Below are 25,830 nucleotides of genomic sequence, written 5' to 3' on the forward strand. Positions count from 1 at the left end.
AATCTACCCATATTTTGATGCTAATTCGATCTTCCTCAGAAACTCACGGAGCAAGCTCCTCCCTTCTTCAGAGTTCTTGAGTCCTCCAATGCTCCAATTTGCACTCCAACCGCTATGTCTAAGCCTCTATGAATGCCTGAATATAAAGAGCTTTTAGGAAACATCTAGAATGCTTCTAGATACAAATAGAAGGTGTCACCAACTAAGCATGGGTCTTTTCCAACCTTCAAGATGAGCCATAGGGTTGTAGACACCATGTGCTTATTTGATGCACTAACCCCCGTGTTGTTGACACATGAGAAATAGAAAAGTGCGTTAACTACCATGCAAGCTTATAACTCCAATTCACTTTTTATATAATTTCTATTTAAATATTTATAACTTCCATTTTAATTTTTATAACTTTTATTATTATTATTTATTTATTACTTTATTATTATTTTTATAACTATTATTAATTTTAATTTTCTTTTATTTAATTCTTTTTCGTCAATTAATTCTCATTTAATTAATTATAATCAAAATATCAAATAACATGATATTTTATATTAATTTTTTCAAATATTTAATTTATTAATTAAATCTATTTATTAAGACTTAATTAATAGAAAATTCACCATAGACCTCCAAGATAAAATATGAAAACCCATCATAGAGCAAATCACTCAAAATCAGTCTAAAGGTTAAAAATCATGAATCATGTCATCCGACACATTCGGTGGGTAAAATATCCAGATACTTGTCCTACCTCACTAGGAAAATTGGCTTAAGGGTTTGGGATTTGGACTTGAGAATTTATCTCCCTTCTCTTATCATTGAGATAGTATAATAGGGTACGCTCATCTTGGCAATTCAGGGAAGTCGATACCCAGTACCTGCAACCTGTATAAAAACCATGCATGTACATACTATATATAAAATGCTAAGCTAAATAGACAATGGCAGGAAGTGGTGCATCGTGTAGATCTTGACTAAGCAGGTGACTTCGACTCCCTTCCTTAACCACATCAGAAATGCCATACAATAAGAAAACACACACACCATACACATGCAAGTATGGGGTAAGTATCTATAATAAAACACATAAGATAATAACCATCAACTAATCATCAATAATATCTGAAAAAAATATAATGATCATCATGTATGCATGAAACATAAAGTCTAAATGATCTCATCACATAACCTTTGAATCCATAACATAATGTCTGATAGTGTCAAAACAATACCACTAATTCCATCAACATAAAACTAGTCCATCATGGTCTGATAATAATAGCAACAATCTATCCAGAAAAAATGTGAATGAGGGTAGGCACTACATCCACCCTCCCTTGGGTTAGGCTTACTCTTGGAAGCCTACAAACAGGTAGGGATATAACTCCCTCAATCTAGCTGCATCCTCCCATGTAGCTGAAGAATCATCAGTAGGGTCCCATTGGACCCTTACCTGCTCGATGGTTCGACCCCTGAGGGTCAACTTCCACTACTCCAAAATACAAACTGGCTCCAAAGCCAACTGCCTGTCCTCTACCTGCAATGCATTCCAATCAAGAACATGTACAATATCAGAAATATATTATCAAAGCACTAAAACATGGAAAACATCATGAATGTGAGCTAGGCTGGGCGGTAGAGCAAGACGGTAAGAAACTCGGCCAATCCTCTCTAGAATCTCAAATGGTCCCACAAAATGAGGTGCTAGCTTAGAACCCTTTCCATATCGGATCGAACTCTTTCGCGGTCACACTCTCAAGAAAACCTTATCTCCCATAGAAAACTGCTTATTAGTGCTATGAGCATCAGCATACTTCTTCTGCCTATCCTGTGCCGTAGTCAAGTGCTCACGGGTACGCACCACCTATTGCTCCGTATCACAAAGCATCTCAGGACCCAATAGGATGTGATCCTCAAGACTGTCCCAACTCAATGGTTTATGACAAGGATGTCCATATAATGCCTGAAATGGTGCCATGCCAATAGAACTATGATACCCATTGTTGTAAGCAAACTCCACTAGGTAGAGATAATCCTCCCAATGTGTCTGCCTATCCATCACATACATCCGTAACATATCCTCCAAAACCTAATTCACCCTCTCTGTCTGACCATCAGTCTCTAGATGATATGCCGAACTAAAGTTTAACTGCGCTCCAAGCTCATGCTGCAACGATGTCCATAATGCAGATATGAATACATGATCCTTGTCAGAAATAATCTTTCTAGGAATACCATGTAACCTCACAATATCATGCATAAAGACAGTAGCTATAGAAGCTTCTATGTAGGAAGACCTAATCGGTGAAAAATTTGCCACCTTAGTCAATCGATCAATGGTGACCATGATAGCATCATGATGCCGAACAGTCATAGGTAATCCTATAATGAAATCCATGGAGATGATATCCCACTTCCAAAAAGGAATGAGATTAGGCTGCAAAAGTCTAGCTGGGTGATGATGTTTTGCCTTAACTCTCTAACACTCAAGGCACCTAGCCACAAAATCAGCAATATCTCGCTTCATCCCAGACCAAAAGAACAAATGTCTCAAATCAACATGCATCTTCTTGACTCCTGGATGTGCTGAGTAAGGTGTACGATGGGCTTCTTCCAGTATCAAGGTACGAAGCTCATCTAAAAATGGCACATATATCCTCCCCAGATGTCTTAAAAGACCATCTAATTCTCGAACATAACCTGCAAACTTTCCTTCCAAAGATCTCCCTGAATCTATCTCTCTGCACACTTCCTAATACCAGGAATTCGTAGGAAGTGCCTGAAGAATCTGACTTCTTAAATCCACACTAAGAGTCATCGATAATACCACATGTCTCCTGCAACTCAAAGCATCCACCACCACATTCTCCTTACCCTGAATGTACTTAACCTCAAAATCATACTCGCATAGAAACTCCATCCATCACCTCTGGCGAGCATTCAAATTAGGCTGAGTGAAAATGTACTGAAGACTACGATGATCGCTGTGTAGCTCAAATTTGTGCCCCAACAAGAAATGTCTCCATCTAGTCAAAGCATGAACTACTGCTGCTAACTCAAGATCATGCGTAGGATAATTTAACTCATGATCCTTGAGCTTGCATGATTCATATGTAATCACCCATCCTTTCTGCATCAACATTGCCCCAATCCCTTCAAGAGAAGCATCTGTACATACCATGAAATCACCTTCTGGATCAGGTACAACTAGAATTGGTGCACTGGTCAAAAGCTCCTCAAGCTTCTGAAAAGCTTCCTCACATTTCTCTGTCCATACGAACTTCTTTCCTTTCCTTTGAAGAGAAGTGATAGGATGTGCTATCCTAGAGAAGTTTTGGACAAATCTGCAATAATAACTGGCTAAACCCATGAAACTGCAAATCTTTGACACATTAGTCGATGTAGGCCAATCTATTATTGCCTAAATCTTTGCAGGATCTACTAAAATTGCATCACCTGAAATAACATGCCCTAAATACTAAATCTCCAATTTAAAGAATTTGCACTTAGCTGCATTGGCATAAAGTTGATTGTCCCTCAAACACTACAAAACCAACCGCAGGTGTTTCTCATGCTCCTTCTAAGTCTTAGAATATATCAATATGTCATCAGGAAACACGAGTATAAACCTATCCAAATAAGATCGAAACACACCATTCATCAAACTCATGAAAACCGATGGAGCATTAGTCAACCCAAAAGGTACCACTGTGAACTCATAATGCTCATAGCACATTTGAAATGTGGTCTTGTGAATATCTACTTCCTTAATGCGAAGCTGGTGGTATCCTGACTTAAGATCAATCTTGGAGAATACTGGAGCCCCCTTGATCTGATCGAATAAGTCATCAATCCTAGGTAAAGTATACTTATTCTTAATAGTCACCTTATTCAATTGTCTGTAGTCAATACAAAGGTGCAAAGAACCATCTTTCTTCTTCACAAAGAGCACTGGAGCTCCCCATGGTGATACACTAGGTTGAATGCTCCCTTTGGCCAGAAGTTCCTCTAGCTGAAGACATAGCTCACCCAATTCCTATGTTGTCATGCGATAAGGAGCTTTAGAGATAGGTTCCGCTCTAGGAATCAGATCAATACTAAAGTCAATGTCCCTCTTCGGAGGCATGCCTAGAATCTCACTTGGAAAAACATCTGCGTACTCCTGCAAAATCAGGTGATCTAAAGTCTTCCTCATGGAATCTTCCTCATCAAGATCATTTACCATAACAGCAAATATCTGACATCCCTTAAGGAAACTTTTCTTCAATTCCATAGTAGAAATCATCCGCAGAGATATAGGCCTCGGTATCCCAACTATCTGCACATCATTCCCTTGGTCATCTTGGCACCTAATAATCTTCTTCCTATAATCTATACTGGCTGTATGAGATCCAAGACAGTCCATACCTAGAACCACATCATAGGAACCAAGGGGTATGACTCAAAGATCCACTGCAATATCAAAGCTTCCTAAGCTAAGCCCACACTTATGAACTACAGAATCTGTGGAGACCTTAATGCTTGAGGCTAGTTCCACTTGCCAACCACGATCTTGCTTCACCGCATCTAGCTTACACTTAAAAATTATAGATGGTGAAATAAATGAATTTGTAGCTCCTGAATCAAATAATACTACAAGAGATATACCTCTAATAGCACCTGTGGTCTCAACCACTGTTCCCTGATGATCTGCTAGGTTTTAAAAGGACTTGAAACCAAAAAAAGGACTAAACATAGTTCAAACCTAGGTTTTACAAGGACCTTGAACCTAGAGTTAAAACTAGAAAAAGTTGGAAATCACCAATGTCATTGAGTTTGTTTATGAAACCCCACTTTTTCCCAATGACATTCTTTTCTTTAGGTCTTGACACTAAAGTCAAAGTATTTTTCTTCTCAATCTATTCAATTTCCTCATTCATTGCCTAAATCCAATCTTCATTCTCCAAAGCATCTTTCACTATTTTGGGCTCAAAGTCATAGTGTAAGCATGTATCACCTTTGAGTCTATTTCTTATCATAAAACTTGATTTAACATCACCAATGATTTGATCAGGTTTGTGATGTCTTCTTACATATTTTGTTAACACGGGTAGTTTCCTTCTTTGTTCTTCTATAGGTTCATCTTGAAAATAAATCTCAAGCTCATTTTCTCTTCCTTGTTCAAGTTCCTAGCTTTTGTAAGCTTGATGTTTTCTATCCAATGGTCGACATTTTCTATCTGTGACTCAACATATTCTATTTGTTGCTTGACATCCACTCTCTATTGCTCAATAATTTGTTGCTCTGCAATGTTTCTTTTCTGCTAAGAGACTACAACTTGGTTTTCTTGTTCATTAGGAGTTCTTGGAGTATGATCATCCACATAGATGAATGCACTATAGTCTTTAGGTTCTTCTTTGCATGCAGTGTCACTTCTTTTTGTAAACTCATCAATTTTTACATTTGCACTTTCCAAAACTTTGTTAGTGTTGGATTTCAAACACTTATAAGCTTTCCTCTTAGCAAAATATCCTAGGAATTATGCCTTCCCCACTCTTTGCATCAAGTTTTCCATTCCTATTATCTTTGGTTATATAGCATCTACTTCAAAATAGGTTGAAATATTTCACATTAGGAGCATATCCATACCATAGTTCAAGAGTTGTAGCATTTGTACATTTCTTGACTTGTGCTCTTTTCAAGGTATAGATAATAGTACTAACAACTTCTCTCCCATATTTCTTTGATACACTTTTCTCCATCATTAATGTCCTTGCATATTCCATTATTGATCTATTCCTTCTTTCAACTATTCCATTTTAAGGAGGGGCTCTTGGTGCTAATATCTATCTTTTAATTCCTTTGTTGTTGTAGAATGTATTGAAATCATTTGAAATTAATTCACCACCTCTGCCATATCTCAAGCACTTTAGACTCTTCCATGTTTCTTTTTCAACTCTAGCTAAATACCACTTAAATAACTGAAAATTATTATATTTAGCTTTAAGAAACATCATACTCATCATCCTAGAGTAATCATCAACAATTAGAATGAAATACTTATCTCCACAATAACTTTGAACATCAATGGATCCACATAGGTCAATATGAACCAATTCAAAAATATCATTAGAAGTATATGGTTTTCTCTTAAAACTAGACTTGGTCATTTTTCCTAGTTGATATTTTTTACACATAGCATTTGTTAGGCTTCTTTAGTTTAGCCAATCCTCTTACTTTCTTCATTTTACCTATATCCACCAAATTGTCAAAATTTACATGACATAATCTCTTGTACCATAACTAAACATCTTCTTGTTGTGCAAACAAACATGTCTCATTTAATAAATCTAGATAGAATAAATTACCTCTTGTATATTCACCTCTTCTTGCTTACAATCAACATCATGTATCTTGACCTTCCTATTGTGAAATTCAACTTTGTAACCCAATTTGTTTAGCTATGAAACACTCAACAAATTATAGTTAAGTCCTTGAACCCAATAAACATTGTCAAATTTTATCTTGTCAGTTAGTTGAATCGTCCCTTTACCTTTTACAACACATGGAAGATCATTACCAAACTTTACACACCCACCTTTGTATGGACCAATGTCCTCAAATTTTTCTTTATCACCAGTCATATAATTTAAACATCCACTGTCAATTATCCATCTGTCACTTTTTTTTACATATGAAATCAATGCAGTTTTCTCATCTTCATCAGAGTCTTCTTTCATAGTACCATAGACTACTTCATCATTATTATTAGTTTCTTAAAAAATATAGCATGATTTCTTACCTTTGTCATCCTTGCTTCTCTTGAAGTCTCAATCATCTCTTCTTCCTTTGTACTTGCTTTCCTTCCTTTCATCCTTATCCTCTCTATTACGACACCTAGCAACAATGTGACCTACTATATTGCATGAAAAACAAATAATAGATGGTTTACCTTTATATTTACCTTTTCCTCCTCCAAATCATTTTTCAATAAGGGTTTCAAGTTCATAAATATCATCATTAGAACTATCACTATCACTCTTCACACATTTTCCTTTCTTTTTGCTAAGGACCAATTGTAACTTAAAGGCATATTCAATAGTAGTAGGTTTGTAGTTATCAAATTTATACATTTCAAAAGTAGTAAGTCTACCAATTACACCTTCCAAGGTCAAAAGTGCTACTTGGTGTGCATCTCAATTCTTGGATTGCAAAGACTCTAATGGCATAAATAGTTACTAAAGTCCTCAATACCTTGCTTATCATAGTTTCATCTTTGATTTCTCCATTTGCACCATGAATAAAATTAACAACTTCTTTAACTCTTGTGTAGTATTGAACTATATTCTCACCTTCCATCATTCTCATATCATAATATTTACCTCTCATGCTTTTTTATTTGGCTCTCAAGACATTTTCATCACCTCCATATATGGTCTTTAGTTTGTCCCACATTTTCTTTACATTGTCACAGTCTTTTAGGTCATCAAACTTGATATATCTTAGGGCTTAGAGCTTTTATTTTAGTTGTTCAATAATTAGAGGAGTAGTTGTTATGTTTACATATTCATTATCTATACAATTGACAATAACATCATTGATACTGGATATGTGCAACCTCATCAAGGTTTGCTATGTAGGAAAGTTCTCCTTATTCAACTTGGGAACATCTCTCTTGTGAGTCATGATCTTTAACTTTAATTACCTTCAAATTTCTCTCTATAAGCATTGACCTCTAATACCAATTGTTAGAAATGTTTACTCAAGGTCCTTAAGTATCATTTGAACAATTAAACAATACAAATCTTAGTGTTCTGCTTATCCTATTGTTTCTCAGTCTCTATTGTATAAAAAAAATTATTGTTCCAAATATAACATGCTTTGTTAAATATAAAATCTTAAACATATAAAGCATTCAACACAATTTTGACACTAGGATTTTATGTGAAAACCCAATTTGGGAAAAACCACAACAACATGTCACCAATTTTTACTCTTTTGAAGTGATCTCTATTAGGAGCCAACCTTGTTAAAGGCTACAATACACACTATGAAATGTGACCTGATTAGAGGATTTAATCACTTTGTTAGGAGTGACCTTGTTAGAAGACTTTTCTCATTCCATTTAGAATGTCACCTTGTGAAAGGATTTGCAAAAACTATTAAGTCTTCCCAAAATGCTTATTAGGTCAACCTCTATTAAAAGGATTTCAATACAAATTGTTTACAATGATTAGAAACAAAATAGAAGGGTTTTGATCTGTGCGATTACAACTTACTTTGCAAGTTTAGTTCTCTATTTGGTTCAGGTGTTGATTCACTGATAAGCTCTCCATAGTCATCTCTATTCTTGATTGGCTCGTCAACCCTTCAATAAATTATTCTTCCCCCTTTAACAACACTTAAGCTTTCTTTCTCAGATTTCACTTATCACTATCAACAACATCTCTACAAACTTTCTCCTTTAGCTTCACATTCACTCACTCAATTTCGTGTTTCTCATCCATCTTTGCCTCTATGCACCTCTTGCATATACTTGCACTCCTCAATTATTTGTTTAGCTTTGTACCTCTTTAAATAGGAAATTCTTGCTTTACCATTTTCCATGATAACCTAGATCCTAGGGTTTATGATTAGGTTGAATATGATTCACTATATCTATCCATCTTCTTGATCTTCTTCTAGAAATTTCTCTAGAATCAATCTGTTAGGTCTTTACCTAATCATTTCCTTGAATTGAATGATCCAACTGATCAATATTATCTTCAACATAGTTCACACCTCCCAAGAAATGAACTGAGTTAGCTGGGGATCATGATTTCCTCAAATTCATCTTCAACAATATTACTCAGCAATCACTAAGTTCTGACACTCAAGCACTATAAAACTTCTTGGCTTAGCATCAACTAAATTTCTTGATCAATATTGATGCTCTATCAACACTAGATTTTCTCAGCACTAATTGTAGCTCAGTTGACACTAGCATCACTCAACATTCCTTTGACTTTTACTCTATTGCTTGGCTTGGGTTAACTTTCTTAACATAAGCAATCACTTTGCTTTATCAAAGTCTATCTAATCAAATTTCCATTGTAGCTTTCTTTTTGGAACTCAACCTTTCCTCTCGGTTCTATTTAATGAGAAATTTCTCAAATCCTTTTCATCAATCACATAGATATGAATTTAGATTAAGTAGCAATATGTCTCATCAATATATTTGACATCAATGACAAAAAAATTTATTCAAATTGTAAGTTTCCAATAGGTAGTATTGCCATAAATTATGTTGAGTACTATATTTCAACATCCTCTTCACCTTACCTACTATCAATATTACAATTTTTTGTCATGGTTTCCTCAATATCACATTCAACTATATGCAACATTTTTGCAATGGTTGTATAGAGTTAGCAAACACTAATAGAGCATCAAGATTGAGTTCAACATCCTTTTAGTAGGGATAATTTTTTTTTTTTTATGCTAGTGAATTTTCAACACAACTTCTACAAACATAACAATCATCATGTTTTTCATTTATATTTATCCTTCAAACTATTACTAGATCAAGATCTTTAACTCTTTGTGGAAGGGTTTTTACTATTGGCTTGATATCTTGGGGAAAACTAATTGTATGGCCGCTATAATTGTATTGACCTCCATAAGTATGGGTAACTTGCAATATTGGATTGACACAAGCAATGAGTAGCTCTTCTACTCAAGTGAGTTTTTGTAACACTAATGGTTTTTTAGATGGGTTCATATTGTTAGTTGTGGAGAATCAATTTATTTATTTTTTAGAAATACATCTTCTACAAGTAGTACTTATTATTTTTTGAACAAGAATGCATACTAGGTTAGCATGCATTACATATGTTGCATGTTTCTAATGTTGATAGTGCATCAATTCTTTTTATTACAAAAATGTTCTCTTTAAATTTTTTTTTGAATTTTTGATTGTCATGTTGTGAATTGTGTTTTCATTTTCAATTGTTTGTGTTCATGCACTTGTTTCATCAAGACTACTAGTTTGTTGATTTACAATAATTGTTTTAGATTAAGATAAAAATAGGTTTTGAAGGGACTCAAAACCCTTTAACAAAAGTAAAAGATAAGCATTAAGAACTACTAGGCTTTACAACTACCTAAAACCACAAGTTTTAAACCAAACACACCCAAGTTTTACAAGGACCTAGAACCTAAAGTTTATACAAAAGCTGAAAAATAAAAAATAAAACTAGCAACACCACTCGGACCAGCAACTAGCACATCGTTAACCACAACCAACACCTACAACAGCTCTTTAATGGTCTTCTCCACCTCCTTACCTACTTCTGCAGTACTCTAGATAATATCAACCATGGTAGAATTGGGAACCTCAAGAGCTTCAATAATATTTGTCCTCATTCTCTACCTCATTCTCTTGCTAGGCCCTCCTGGACTCCTCACCCCAACAATGTCTAGAGACATAATCTCCTCATTTCTTTTCTTGCCAAGATTGGCTATTGTAACACACAAACTAGAAGTAACCTACTCCATTCTCTACCCACTATCCTTTATTAGTTGAATATTCCTTCAAATTTTCAGGGATGTTTCCAACTTGCTTTTCGAAGTGAGCTCTCATAGCATGTTCATGGTCCAACTCTTTCTGAATAACCCCAACTTTTTTCTTAGGAACCATGATCTTATTGTAGAGCCATGAGTCTCCTTGAAGAGATGCCTCCAATTTTAACTTGGCAGTATGAAGGAAAGAAAGATTTGCATGGTGAGACTCATTCCTACACCCTTCATCAATTTGAATCATAGTGTTAATGGTAGTGTCCTTATTTTCAATATTGACCCAGATTTATGATAATTGTTGGTGTTTGAGAATGGATAGGTATTATAGGATTGAATGTTTCTTTTCAGTGTTTTTTTCATTATATGTTGTGACATGCACTTATTTCCTCTTTATGTTGAGCACAATATAGATGACTTCTCTTATGAGACTATGCTTGTATTTTTTGTTCTTCGAATGGCTCTATCTCAAAATCATCTACATCCAAGTTCAACATCTAGAAAAGAAAGAAAATTTTATTTAATAGGTAATGGACCAAATCCTAGATTATTTATTAATTTATTATTATTTTTTAATATTAATTATTATTACATGTTAAGCTCAAGTAAACTCGAACCCAAGACTTCCTAGATGAGAGGCTAACAACTTAGCATTGTGTTCTAGGCTCTTGCTTGAAAATAAATAAACTTTATTGATGAACTGTTGTTATTATTCTCTATCTAATTATCCTATATGTTTTAAGTTTGTACTGATAGTATTCATTTGAGATGTGTGAAAAGTGCATAAAATTTAAACATACTATATTATATTTGAAGCATATTTAGTACATTGATTAAGTACTTAAAATAACATTCACAATTACTTGCACAATAAACATACATCAAAAATGGACTTTTGATGGCTGGAATAGTAATTTTCAATTTTCATATTACAATAATAATCAATCAACTCTATCATATTGTAAGGCTATTCTGTACATTGACATATTAGAGAAAAGAAAGATCACAATTTGGTGCATTAAATGTACAAATCCTAAATTGATATTTCATATCTGAAGTAGTATATATCATCAATCACATTGCAATAATAATGTAAAAAACATTATTTAAAAAATTAGATGATGAGTTTTGTCGGAGCCTTGGAACCCTATTATAGAGAAAATCATTGTTTGATACATGGCTCAAAGTACAACTTATATTCTAACCTAAGAACACTTTAAAGATAGTTGAATACATCAAGATATTAAGTCATGGAAGCTTTGAACAAAGTATGAATCTCATTTAGGAGGTAGTTACTTTCATCAATGAAATCAACTGTATTGACTTTGGTGATTGTTGATTTTAGTCGTGTTAATATAGGTAATTTCAATGTGTTGTACACCATTTAAATTCTCACTTATTTGAATGATATTGTCATATATCTCAATGGAATTTTCTAGAAGGTTATTTGACAAAATCATAATATTGTTTTGGTCATTTCCCCTACAATTCATAGATGTTGACATTTCAATCAGCGTCAAGACAATCTTGTAAGAGTCATCTTTGATTGTTTGTCATAACTTGAAAGTAAAATATAGTGGATGAAGTAATAAATGTGCATTATATCCTAGAAATAGGGATTGCCTAGTCTAAGTGTACTAATTAAGAAATGTCAAATACCTTTTTTACACCAACAAAAATATTGAAGGACTTAATTGGAAATGGTATAATATCAAAAGAAATACACAAAATAAGAGATGAACAAAGAGAAATTGGAGAGCATTGGATAAGAAACATATAAATATTCCCTAACACATAGAGGACATCATTGAAATGATATAACAACAAAATAAAAATTTTCTCTAAAGATTGAATGGCAAAGACACACATCTTTGTGTCTGTGCCTTCTCTACTTTGAAACAATAAATGCAAACCATTGCTATAGAAAAGTCAAGAAAGACAATAGTTAGTATATTTAATCAATAATTGATACCTAACACTATACAAAACAAACATTTACCAAATCAAAAATTCAATTTGAACCTCATTCATATGAATATGTCAAATATCTTCCAATGTGTAAGTCTTCTCAAATTTGTGGTTCCTAGAAATACTCTCACCCTATATTTATAGATAGAAGTTCAACACATAAGCAGCTTATGCAATATTTTTTAGGCAAATTTTAAATACTAAAAAAGAACAATTTATTTATTTATTCGTTTATAGATTTAGAAATCTTATTCTTATTTATTCTAATATTGATATGTTTATTTAATAAAATAGACAATTTATATTGATTATTTTAATTATAAAATTTTTTTTTTTTAGCTATATTGCCAAAATTTTAAAAAAAATTCAATTAATACAAATCTATTTTTTAATAAAAATCTATTTATTTATTATTATAAATATTTAGATGTCTTATTATTGTTTATTTTAATTTTTATATTTTTATTTTATAAAAAAGATAACTTATATTGATTATTTAATTATTGACAAATAGATTAAAAATATTGTTTCACTATCAAGATTTTTTTTTCAATTAATACAAATTTATTTATTACAAAACTACTTTATTTAATATTCTAAAGAACTAGGAATCTTACTATGGCATATCTTAATTTTGGTATGTAAAAAAAACTAATTTTACTAATTATTTTAATTAATCAAAAATAGGTAACAAGATGTTTTAGATTTTATTGTCATTAAAAAATTAATTATATATATTTTTAATTAATACAAATCTATTTTATTTATTATTATAGAGATTCATGAATATTATTTTTCTTAATTTTTATGTAGGTTTTTTAAAATTAATTAAATACATGATGATGTTTATGAAAATAAAAATATTAAGAAAATGTTAAGAAAAGGGTATGAAATGTGGAATTTCATGATGTCTTCCCATCATCTCATTACAAATTATATTTTATGGGAAGTTCATAGTGGTGAAGATGTGTTGTTTTGGTTGGATTTGTGGAATGGTTGTATTCCCTTAATTTGAGACACTCCATTCCTTGACATACATGATAGGGTTTCTTACATATCAAGTTCACATTTGATAGATTATGTTGACTATGTGGATATTAATTTTGGAAAGGTTTTTTGGAAGAATGTAGAGATGCTCCCTCTTCAAAAAGAAATTAAACTTTAGTTGAAATGTGTGTTGGATAATAGAATTGTGTTCCTTTGTCTACAAGAAAATAAGGTTGTTTGGTTGCCTTCTTCTTCAGGGCAATACTCTATTAAGTTTGAATACCATGCTCTTCAAGAATGAGAGCTTCAAGGTGGCTTGCATAGAGCATATAAGTTATGTTGGAGTAGTGGCGTCCCACCATGGGATGGTCCATTTAATTGGTTAGCTCTTAAACATCATGTCCTCACACCTAATAGATTAAGGAAGTTCATAATTGTTGATCCTTTCAAGTGTATATTTTGTGAGGATTTTTTTGAAGACTTAGATCATCTCATCCAACTGTGCAATTTTGCTAATGATTGTTGAAAATTCATGTTGGGTAAACTACAATATTTTACTCCATTATTAGCTAAGCTTTGGGACCTTCTACAAGCATGGCTAATTTTTTATTCAAACTCTCCTTGCAAAATTATGGTTAATTATTCCTCCTATTGTCATCTAGTCTATTTGGTGGAAAATGAATAAACGGATTTTTCAGAAAACTCCTTCATTTTTAACATATATCTAGTCTAGAATGGAATCATCATTAGGTGAATTGATAAATGCTATTTTTATGAATATGGCATTGAATAATTTTCATTTTTCCTCATGGGATAATCAAATGATGAAATTCTAGCCTAGTATTAGGATTCCAAAAAGTGGTTCAACTATTTCAAAGTCAAAAGTTAATAGGAAGGATATAAGGTGGCGTTGTCCTTCTTCTCCATTAATGAAGTTGAATTTTCATGGTACCTCAAGGGGCAATCTAGGGTCTTCTGGAGATGGTTTTTTCCTTTGGGATTTTTAAGGGAAATTATTTTTAGCAAAAGAAATCCCACTTATTCAAGGAATTAATAATCAAACAGAGGCTTTTTACCAACTTCACGGTCTTTAGGGTGAATTATTGACTGGAATCTCATAGATTCATATCAAGGGGGATTCCCAATTGATAATAGAGGATACGCAGCATAGTTCATGTCAGAACTAGAAAACTATTTGCATTCTTGAGTAGTGATGGGTTATTATTGATAAATTTTCTTCCTTTATGATTTCACATACTTATCAGGAGGGAAATTCACTTGCTGACTACTATTGGAAACTACAATTAGAGCAATTGTTATGTTGTCATTGATGTCAAACCTTATATTGGTAAGATAGAGTGTCAAAGCTACTAGAAATAAATTTACTAATAGTGTAGAGTGCCATATCATTTTATTGATGAAGAGGATTTGAAAAGAAGAGATGATGAGATGACCTAGTGAAAGATTGAGTTGAGATGTTTTAAGTATCATAGAAATACAATGGACACTTGATAAGTTAGTCATTGACAAGATAATGTGTTGTTAAATCAATAAATGAAGTGTAGAAGACAATTGGAAGAAGTTAAGAGTTGAGAAAAGTCATAAAGATAAGCTTGACCGAGTATCAATGTTGCATGACCAATGAAGGAACTGAAGCAGATGATTAAGGAACTTATGTAGAAGTTGGGCGAAACAATTCAAGCTAAGCACTAGTTATTGTCGAGAAAATATAGTTGCGATCGAGAAAGAATATTATGTCGAATGAGAAAGTATAGTGATTGCCAAGTTACACAAAGTTGACCAAGCTGAAGAACACAGTGATTGCCAAGTGGCCAAAAAAAGTTACAATTTGAGAAAGATTTAAGTTTGAGGTTGACATAGTTGGAATTTTGAAATAGTCAAAGTGCATGCAAGATAAGGATTTATGAGTTGGAATATTTAATGCAAGAGGATATTTTTTTACATGATAAAAGGCCAAGATTTGATTATAATTTTATAGAAGAAGAACAAAAAGATGGAAGGATTCGATGAATCTGACCTAACCCTAAGATAAATGGTAATGTTTAAGAAATAAAAAATCAAAATTACCTATTTGAGGAGGCATAAGGAATGAGTTGTAAGGTTGGTTCTTTATTGATTAGATATCTTAAGGAGAAGTTGTGAAGAGGTGAACAACAGAGGTGAAGTCTAAAGAGTTTGTGAACTGTGATTGCTTGAGGAGGTGCTAAGCATATCAGAGATGAAGATATCAATGAAGGATAATCAATGAACCAACAAATGAGTGAATGGATATCTAAATTTGAAAGGTGAGTTATACTTTATAGACCCAACCTATTGCTAGATTCTAATCATTATATCAATCCAAATTCCTTTAATCAAGGTAAAATTCTAATGGAATGTTGTCAAGTCCACTAATAAGGCCACTCCTATTAGGATGATTAAATCCTTTAACAAGGTCACATTTAACAGCGAGTTGTATAACCTTTAATAGGGTTAGCTCTTAACCAACCTCACTTCAGAAGAGTGAAAAATGGTAGCATGTTACTTGGTGGTTTTTTCATGTTAAATCATGGTGTCATAAGTGTTATTATCATGTGTGGATTTTATTATTTTGCATGCTATATTTTATAGTAGTTTATTTACTAACAGATGGAAATTATAGAGACAAAGAGTTAAGATATTGCATAAAATGTTGAATTATTGATGATATGATATAGAGACTATGTGGATATGTGAGTTTGATTAATTTGTTTGACATGTTTAAAAGTTGAATTGATACATTCATACCTAAGGATAACTGATTCACCACCCCCCTTGGGTTATTCTAAATCATTATAACAATTGGTATCAAAGCATAGGTGCTTGTCAAGAAAGTTTGAAGGGACTCAAGCCAAAGATCAAGATGTATAAAAGAGAGACACCTAAGATAAACAAGGAGAACTTCCTAGCATGGAAAAGACTAATGAGATTGCACTTATCTAGAATTAGAGATTCCACATCCTACTACTTGGACAATGACTAAATTGAGGTGTCTAGACCTTTGACAATTGAACAAATGAAACAAAAGCATGAGCACAACCAAATGATGATTGAAATTTTAATAGCCCTTAGTTATGCAAAAATTGATGATGTGAAGGAATGGACCATTGCTAAGAAAATGTGGGACAAGTTAGAAAAAATCTTTGGTGGAGACAAGAATGTGTTAAGATCTAAGGTAGAAATCTTAAGAGGAAAGTTTGATGACATGAGAATGTAGGAAGGTGAGAATATTGCACAATATATAACAGAATCAAAAAGTGGTAAAGGCTATCAGAGGATCTAAAGGACATATAACTGATGAGACTATGATAAGTAAGGTATTGAGGACTTTACTTCCTATCTATGCAATTAGAGCATCTGCAATTAAAGAATTGATATGTATACTTGGTAATGATTCAACTTTGGATAGTCTAATTAGTAGACTTATTGCATTTGAATTATCAAATTTTGATCATTATTCCCCTACAAGTGTTGAATTTGCATTCAAAGCCCAACTAACCCTTGATAGGTCTAAGGAAAAGAAGAAAAGCAAGTATGTAGCAAGTGATAGTAGATATGATGATGACATTGATGAAATTGAAGCATTAATTCCAAGAAGACTTCCTAGAGGAGAAGGAAAATACAAAGGTAAACTTCCTATTATTTGTTTTCCATGTAACAAAGTTGGTCATATTGTAGCTAGATGCCTTGATAGAGATGACAAGGATGAAAGGAAAGATTTCAAGTAAAAAAGAATCTTGCTATATTGTTGAAGATGATGGTTTTGACAGTAATACTAATAATAGTAATGAAGAAGTTGTTTATGTTTTAATGAAAGATAATTCTAATGAAGATGATAAAATTGCATTGATCTCACATGTGAGTAAGAATGATAGATGGATAATTGATAGTGGTTAATCACATCATATGGCTAGTGATACAAGTAAGTTTGATAAGGTATAACATTATAATGGAAGTAGTGGTAAGTTTGGTAATGATGCACCATGTTATGTGAAAGGCAAATGATCGATTAAACTAAATAAAAAGATCACTTGTGATAATGCACATTGGGTTGATAGTTTGAGATATAACTTGTTCAGTGTAGCACAATAGATAAGTTTAGGTTATAAAGTTGATTTCCAAAATAAGAAGGAAAAGATCTATGATGCTACTGGTGAACTAGTTGGAAGTGGAGAGCAAACAAGAGGTAATTCGTTCTATCTAGACTTGTCTAAAGATACTTGTCTATTTGCACAATGTGAAGATGTTTGGTTATGGCATAAGAGGTTATGTCATGTGAACTTTGATAACTTGGTAAGAATAAGTAAAATGAGAAGAGTTAGAGGGTTACCAAGACTAAACAAACTTAATAAAGTGATGTACAAATAATGTCAAATGGGTAAAATGACAAAGTCTAGTTTCAAGAGCAAGGCCTATTCATTTGATAAGATATTGGACTTGGTTCATACTAACTTATGTGGTCCTATTGGAATAAAAATCTATTATGGTGATAAATAATTTATTCTATTCGTTAATGATTTTTCAAGAATGATGAATGTGATGTTTCTTAAGGAAAAATTTGATGCATTTCAAACGTTTAAGTATAACCTTGCTAGAGTTGAGAAAGGAACAAGTAAGAGTTTGAAATGTCTAAGATTAAAAAAGAGGTGGTGAATTAATTTTAGATGAGTTCAACATATTTGTTAAATAAAAAGGAATCAAGAGGCAAATGAGTGCACCAAGGACACCACCACAAAATGGTAGAGTAGAAAGAAGGTGAATAGAAAGAAAATGGAAACCCTCTTCCTAACCCTAATTTTCAAAAGGAATGATCCAAATTGATTAAACACAAGAGAGTGTTCAATGCAAAAATGGATTAAGTGATGAGAAATAGGGGGAAAGAGGGAGGTTAAGAGTGCTATTTCTTCTATTTTGAGGAGAGTATATGCCAAAAACCTAAAATAGATAAAAGACAAATAATCATCTTGAATCTAAAAAATGTTGTTTTCTAATTTTTGTATGTAGTTTTTGGAAAATATACATCCTATTTCAAACTGGAAATGTCAAGAGGGAGAAAACCCAAAAATATTTTATCTTTTTGAAGGGAGGTCGACCTTGACCTTTGTTAGCAGGGCATAATCTTACCCCTAGGACACAATTGTACCCCAAAAAGTTGACCTTGACCTGCACTGCTCCAACAAAATTTATGTTCATGGATCTTGCAAGTTCAATGAAAAGGGTTTCTGACTTCAATTTTTTGTTCCACACCTATATTTGCAAGAAAAATGGTTTGTTTTGTTGAATGGGGGGTTTGCCTCAGTCAAACCCTAGTTTAGAATTAACCGTGAAATATAATTGAAACAATATATATGCATAAACAAAGTAAATGGAACTATTCACCTATCTTATGTGGAAATCGTTGTAGAGGATTTGAATCCTTAAATCCACAAGTACAACTGCTCCAAATATATGTAGAATGTATGTAGGATGTCTAAAATCAATGTCATTTTATAAAGATCCTCAACACCAATATTGAATGTATCTTTGCATAGGAAATGGCTTGGATGAATATGAATGAAATCTTCAATAAGAGGGCTTCATAGAGATTGAACCCTTCAATAGCTAACAATGGTCCTCCTTGATGAATTAGATGCTTGAACACTTAAATGCTTGATAGATAGTGGCTCGATCATGCATAGATTGTAGATAATATCTTTGATCATAGATGGTGGATAGCTTGTGCATAAAAATGCAGATGTCAAAATGAGGGAAGAAGGCTTCCTTATATAGAGATCTAGGGCACTAACTCCTAAAGAAGGCTAACACGGGAGTATTAAATCCTATTTAACCTTAACCCCTAGGAATAGACCTAGATTAAATGTAATTTAAGAGTCTACCATTCTAAAACTTGAAACAACTGACCCAAAAGCAAGAAAAGAAAATTTCCAAAGCCCAAGATCCCATAACTCCTAAAAATTAAAAATAGGACCTAGGGTCAGGGTCGAGGTCGACCTTGCCCTAGGTCAGGGTCAAGGTCATCCTTAACCTAGGTCAAGGTTGAGGTTGACTTTGAACCAAAAGGTCATCCTTGACCTAGAGGACAAAGTCTTTAGTTTCACAAAGTAGTTTGTCATAAATAGGCTAGAAATAAAGAGAGAAAAGTAGAATAGGGTTAAAACAGTCAGATCCATACAAATACCCATTCAAGGCACTTGACATGACCTCATACCACTTACTCAGAGGGCTAAAAACTCTTAACATGGAAATTCTTCCATTTTAAGATGACATATTAAGCCCACACTTTAGCAAGAGCATGGACTTGACGCAAACTCTTGGTAAAGTAGATCATAACAAAAAAGGTAATCATATTAAAATCAAAGGGACAAAGAAATCCTCAAGCCCCTAGAGACTCAATTCTTTGTCAACTCCAAGATCACAATAAGAGAGACATCTCTAGAAAAAAAAGAAAAGGAAAAAGAGTGTGATTATCTTGCCCAATGAGAACTTATGTCCCATTGTGAACCACACAAGGAAATTGTGCAACTGGAAAGATGGAATGGAACCACCTAGTGAATGTGGCTACTCACTAGTCAACCCATCAAGGATTTACCCCCAAGAATATTCTATTCTATAAGAATAAAACCTAAAGAGATCCAATCTTAAGGACACCTTTGACCTTAAGGGATCAACAATATTTGAAACTAGAGGGATCAAGAGATCCTAAAATATAAATCCATGATTTAAGGATTAGTCACTAATTTGAAAAGGGAAAAAAGTTATCTTGAAAAATATATATGTATTGAAAAGTGTGTGTGTGCAATAAGTGAGTAGAGCATATGCCCCCAAATTAAAGTCATTGCTAACACTTTAATAGGAGCAATGGCTTTCATGGAAAACACAAACAACTCCACTGATTATTTTTCTACTACAAAATTCCTCTAGACAAAGACAAATCAAGGGAAATACCACATAAACATATAGAGAACACAGAAGGGGTCTACCTACTGTGGGATCAATATGATCAGAAGATAATATATATGGTATTATTTCAAATGAATTGACATAATTCTCCGAAGAAAGTAGAACTACAATCACAAAGGAGGAAAGATTTCATAAGAAATACGAAGAAGAATATTTTGGACCAGGACCTAGAGACCAAAAAGAATTAGTGCTACCAAGTCATGAATCCAAGCAAATCACACAAGGAAACATGTACAAAAAATAGCACAAATACAACACAACATGAAACAACATATGGAAGAATAGAGATACATATAAAGGAATAATAAAATGGGTTTGATTCTTTTATCACCTTGCACCTATGAAGCAACAAAGATCATATAAAAGAATCTAACAACATTTAGGAAACATATTACGGGAGAAATATAGTGCAACAGATAAACACACAACAAAGACTACCATGAAGGACTAGCCAACCAAGCATGTTTCCTACTCTCCCCATCTCGTTGTTTATCATTTAGGGAAGGTGGGTAACTTTCAAGAGGGACTATATCCAACATAGTAGAAATGATAGTTATTTCTAAACAAGGATTCTCTTGAGAATCACAATGTTCAATACTAGGTGTACGTGTTAATTGTGAGGAAATCATATTAGGTAAATCAATGTCAATGTTAATAGTTTCATATTCATCATTAACATCATCAACCTCATCAAGAGTATCTTCATCATCTAAATTAATCAAAATAGGATCTAAGATATGAATAGAATCATCAGAATCATGCAATTTAACATCAGCAACAACTTCTTCTAACACATCATGCATAGTTGTATCTAAAGAAGGTAAATATTTTTTAATAGTAGAATTATGAGCTTTAGCTTGAGCAAGACAATTTTTGTGGTGTTCATTAGCAGATTAGTTATGTTTTTCTTTACTTGAAATGTGCTGAGAACTAGGAGGAACAATTATAAGATCCTTCACCAGTTCTATAGGTGGATTAATAGGATTACTAGCAGACTGACAAGCAACAGGAGAAACTTGATTAACAGTTGTAGGAGGTATAGAAGTTATACGCAAAAGACCACACGTAAGATCCCTAGGATCTAAGCTTAACTCAATAATCTTCTATTTTTTATTGGCTTGATATGAATGGAAAAGATGATCAGGTCAAGCAAAACATGAATTAGGTAAAGAAGGCCAAAAGAAGTCAATGATAATAGTATGATATAAACTATGATAAACTGTCTTCACTTCATTGTAATAAACAAACTTTAAGTATTTATGAATAAGTGAAGAAACAACATGCATGGCATTTAACCATGGTAAACCAAGCTTAACTTGAAATTGATCAAAAGTAGGAACAACAACAAAGGTAGTGTTCACAATTTTTCCACAAAGTTCAACCAGTAAATCAATATAACCAAATGATGGATAAAGAAAACCATTACAAGTTTGAATCCATACATCTGATGTATCATAAAAATCATGTTGCAAACTTTTCATAAAAGGATTTTCTTCTATAATAACATTGACTAAGGAAGTAGGATCAACAAGACAACCACGAATGGGTTTCTCAGCAATCTTAGCATAAATATAAATGGGACCATCAGGAGCTTTAATAGTCTTAGAATCATCAAAGGTAATCAAAATTTCTTGAGGTCATTTTTTCTTAGGTTGTTGTTGAATTTGTTGGTCTTAGATTGATTTTGACAATTGAGTGTCAATACACTTAACCAATTCTCAAGATGATGATGAGTATAATATAGATGCCCAGCTACAATGTGTGCTGAGCCAAAGATTCAATAGGTGTCGAGTGAACTTTAGGTACTGAGTGAAGTTCAAGTGCTGAGTGATAAGTGATGTTGAGTCACTATAGGTGTTGAGAAAAGTATATATGCTGAGTGAAACAGAATCTCCATAAGAGTCGAGTAAGATAGAATTCCTATATGTGTCGAGCATCAACAAATAGTAAGTGTTGAGTAACACAGAATCAACATATGATTTTTTATCTTCACAAACTTAGATGTAAACCATTTTTGAGCCGAATTAGAATGAATCTCAAAGAATATTGAAGATAAGATTGAATCTTTTGCAATACCTATGTAATCAACATGCAGCCAATAAGAAAAATGGAGAAGGCATGCAACCAATAGGAAAAGTGAAAGAATTAAGTGGGACATGAACAATGAATATTGATCATAGATTAATACCTAACCCTAAGTCTTTGAAGCCTTTAAAAGGAGGAGGAAACCTCATTGTATGAGCGCATAAGAGAAGTGTATGGGTGAATTATAGCAAAGTGCAAAGGGGTGTAAAGACTTAGAACAGACCAGCATTGCAGAATTCAGTTAATCAAGAATAGAGAACCAGAATTTTGAGAAGAGACATATTAGATCAAGCAAGTATCAGAACAGATAGAGCAGAATGAGGATTTGGAGTTAGCAATTGAAGATTGCAAGTCATCAGGTCAAGACTTTCTAATACTCTCTAGCCATTGTATTAGGAATTAAAATCCTATGATGATAGGTTGGTTTAATAACCATGTTGTAAGCCTTTAAACAAGGTGCTAAATCCTTTAACAGGGTAACATTCCAAGTGAGTGTTTGTAAATCCTTTAACCAGGTCACTTTTAATAGGGTGTAAAAGTCTTTAACATGACAAGCCTTTCATAGGGTAGACCATTAGAAGTGGTCAAACTTTGTAACCTTAAATAGTTACATATTGTTGCAGTGATACTTTGTGGGTGTCATCCCCACCCCAGTTTTACCTTCTCATTTTGGAGGGTTTCTAGGTTACCAAATTCTTGTGTTATATATTTTCATGCATGTCTTTAATTTCATGTTTATTAGATGAATTAGATGCATGTGAATGATTTCAATTAAAAGGTTTTAAAGAGGTTTAAATAATTCATGCCCCCCCCCCCCAAGGAAGTAAATCTTCCCACTTGTAAATTCCAACATAATTTTTTGTTGAGGCTTCAATTTATGGTTTCAGTTGAGGTGGAGCTAAAACTTGAGATTGAAGTGGAGGTTGAGATTGAGGTGGAGATACAAATTGAAAAACATGCTCCACTTGATTAACCACATGATTAAGATCATCCATCTTTGAATCATACACAATATCCATAGAAGATGGCAAAGCAATAGTATTAGTATCATGTGTAGGTAAAGGATTCATATAGGTTTCCAAATTTTGATAAGGAGGAGAAACAAACTTATTCCCACTACCATCAAAATTATCAACAGATAAAGCATTACAATCAATTAAGACCTAAACCTTCTGTTTTAAAGAATAACATTTCACAGTATCATGACCATTTTGGTGATGATATTGACAAAAACCTTTCAGATCAAAAGATTTAGCCACCATCGTAGTAGGTAAAAGAGGATGTATAGGAGGTAAAGTAATAACCTTAGTAGTTAACAACCTATTCATAATATAATGTAAACATTCAAAGAGAGGAGCAAACACATGATTCAATCAAAAAGAAGTGGATGCAAAAGTGGCATTGTGAGATGCAACAACAACTTGATCAGCAACTGTACTTTCTTGTTTATTTATCTTGACATAGTTGTTAAATTTTTGAACTTTAGTTAGATTAGGAGCAACATCACCTTTATCAATAGGAACATGAGCCATTGGAGTGGTTCTCTCAATTTGACTTATTTGTAATTGATAATGATGAAGCACTGCACAAAGTTGTTGAAAAGAAGTAAATTCAATAAGCAAAATCTTATCTCTAATATCCTCTTGCAAATTTCAAATAAACATATATTGAATATCAATATCAAGAACAAGATAGGAAAATTGAGCATGCAAATGCTTAAATCTACCAAATAATTTAGTCATTTTTTCTTTAGAGTTTTGTTTATAATGCATCAAATCAGTCAAAGACACCTATGGGCCAATGTTGTTTTGAAATTGTTGAATAAAAGCATTAGCAAGTTGAGGAAATGAATGAATAGAATAAGGAGTCAAAGTACAAAACCATTTTAAATCCTTGTCACAAAAAGCTCAAGAAAACAACTTCTCTAAAATCCTATGATCATGAGCATAATCACTACAAAGGATTTGAAAATTTTTAACATGATGAACAAGGTCTCCCTTACCATTATAATTCTCAAGTCAAGGCATATTAGCTTGCTGAAGAATGGGAGTACAAATAATATCTTGAGACAAAGGACTTCCCATGTCACAAGTCAAGATACTAAACTTGTTTGGAGTTAAGGATGCAAGTTGTTGTAAAGATGACATAGTTTGAACCAGATTGATAATTGTAAAATCATGAGAAGAAATAAGAGGAATAAGAACATTAGATACACTAGGTAAAGTGTAAGAAGCTACGGGAATAGAAGACACAACTAGAGGAATGCTAGGTACTACATCTAGTAGAGGAGTAGAATAAGTAAAATGAATAGTATGATAAGAAGGTTGTGAAATAGGAATGGACACAGGAAGAACACTCATGGGAATAAAGGGAACCATCGTAGTCACCAAAGAAGGAGTATAAGTAGGAACACTAGGAAGAGGAATAGAAGAAGGTTCTACACTAGTGATAGGAGTCAACCCTAAATCTTGAGCTTCTTGAGCTAAAGGTTTAGAATGGGAATGCACAAGGTGTGTAATACCATGCAAGAGATTAACACCTTAGTCACTATCATGAATAACTTTCTCAAGAACCTCTATATCTTGAATAGAATCTTGATTATAGTTTTCTTGAAGAAACCAATTACCCATTTTATCAAGTTCGTTTGAAAGTTTTTGGACTTGTTTAGGAGGAACTCTTAAAACATCATCCTCATCATGAGATGAGTGAGAAGAGTTTTTCTCCATAAGAGGATTAGAATTAAGAAAAATCAAAGGCTCATCCAAAATCATGAGGAAAGGAGAAGAAGACTCAAGCTCAAAGGTACCCATAAGTCTACGATTGCATCTAACTCTAAGATTAGAAGTAGGACTAGAAGTAATAAAGCTCATAAACCAATGCAAAGCAAATGAACTAGACTATAAAACAATAATATCTTTGTACTTTGAAAGATATTTTGCAATTTTTTTTGTATTTTTGAAGTTAAAATGCAAGATCATAAAGTAAATCTAATCTTAATGCAAGAAAAGACCTAATGAAATGAAAGGAAATATAATACCACATAATAGGGCATCTAATTTCAAAAAAGATAATATGAAAGGAAATCTAATGCAAGATGTAAATATAACATCAAAAAGAAAGAGTTGTCTATCACAGGTTCACCAAAATGAAGAGAAATAAAATGGAAACCCTCTTCCTAAACCTAATTTTCAAAAGGAATGATCCAAATTCATTAAACACAAGAGAGTGTTCAATGTAGAAATGGATCAAGTGATCAAAAAT

The sequence above is a fragment of the Cupressus sempervirens genome, chromosome 9 (assembly GCF_028749045.1).
Source record: "Cupressus sempervirens isolate cs-2001-9-10 chromosome 9, ASM2874904v1, whole genome shotgun sequence".
NCBI lineage: Eukaryota > Viridiplantae > Streptophyta > Pinopsida > Cupressales > Cupressaceae > Cupressus > Cupressus sempervirens.